Here is a 1,177-nt window from a genome sequence, read left to right as displayed (position 1 = left end):
CTCCCTGAAATCTTACCTCTGGGTTTAGGTCGTGCGGAATTGCCTGGGCTCTGGCCATGTAAAAGTGGAGGATCCTAAATCCTCAGAAATTGTTCTGAAGTGGGAGGGGTTGTGACTCATCACCTAGGGAAGGGTTAGGGTGACCAACTGTCTTGGTTTGCCCTGTACCAAGGTGGTGTCAGGACAATCCTCTAGACTAGGGACTGAAATCATTTAAAGGCTCACTTATTACACGTCTGGTGGCTGATCCTGAGCATTGGCTAGGAACGTAGCTGGAGGCATCGGGCGGAACACCCTCACATGAACTCTTCATGTGGCTGTTGGGTGCCCTCACAGTACGACAGCTAGGTTGCAAGAATAGGCATCCCAAAAGAATCAGGCAGAGTTGTGTCCCTTTTTGCCCCAGAAGTCCTACTATGTCATCACGTCACTCAGATTCAAAGGGAAGAAATCTAAATACCACCTCTCCTTGGGAAAAGTGTCAAAGGTACAATGTAAGAAGAGCAGCTAGGATGGGTGATATTGATGCAGCCATCTCTGGGAAATACAATCTGCCTCAGTTGTTTACAGAGCCCCCTGAGCTACCCCCAGGGCTTGAGCACACAAGTAGTTGGACAGGAGTAGTGGGCAGAGAAAAAGAAAATCATTCTCTCAGATCCTTCTGTCTCCCACACCTAATAAGTCAATTTCTATCTTGTAGGTTTTAAGGGAGTTTTTTTGTATTTTTTTTTTAAGGCAGGGGAAAGTGCAAACCCAGTCCCCCACTACCACAAATAATGCAGTAGAGTTTCCCACATTTGGGGAAATCGCAGGGGTCAGCACATCCGGAGTGCAATGGATCAGCCTCGCCCTGGGAAAATCACCTTCGTGACCATGGCATCTCCCCTGCCAGGTAAGTTTTGGCTCTAGGTTTTTTAAAGAGGGCTGGAATTCCATGAAATTATGGCAGAGTGAGATCAGTGTGGCTGGTGAGGTCATCTGTCCACAGTTCAAGTGTACTTTATAACTCCAGATGACATTACATGAATGCAGAGTTGGGGCTGGCCACCTGAGAAATAAGAAGATTATTAGCATAGGAGCCAGAACATGTGTCTCTTTCTGCTGGCATCTCCACTGATTCATCTGGGGACATACCAAGATGCTTTTGAATCTCAGGTGCCTCATTTTTGAAATGAGA

The 1,177-nt window shown here is 46.9% G+C and overlaps 1 non-coding gene across 1 annotated transcript; it reads right to left on the bottom strand.

Annotated features, from left to right (window-relative positions):
• Positions 1–736: 736 nt before the first annotated feature.
• On the bottom strand, positions 737–900 carry LOC118920639 (U1 spliceosomal RNA). The gene has a single exon (XR_005028003.1). It is a non-coding gene; the product is annotated as a U1 spliceosomal RNA (small nuclear RNA).
• Between the last annotated feature and the right edge of the window lie 277 nt (positions 901–1,177).

The sequence above is a fragment of the Manis pentadactyla genome, chromosome 2 (genome assembly GCF_030020395.1).
Source record: "Manis pentadactyla isolate mManPen7 chromosome 2, mManPen7.hap1, whole genome shotgun sequence".
NCBI classification, from domain to species: Eukaryota; Metazoa; Chordata; class Mammalia; order Pholidota; family Manidae; genus Manis; species Manis pentadactyla.
This window is presented reverse-complemented; position numbering and strand designations above follow the sequence as displayed.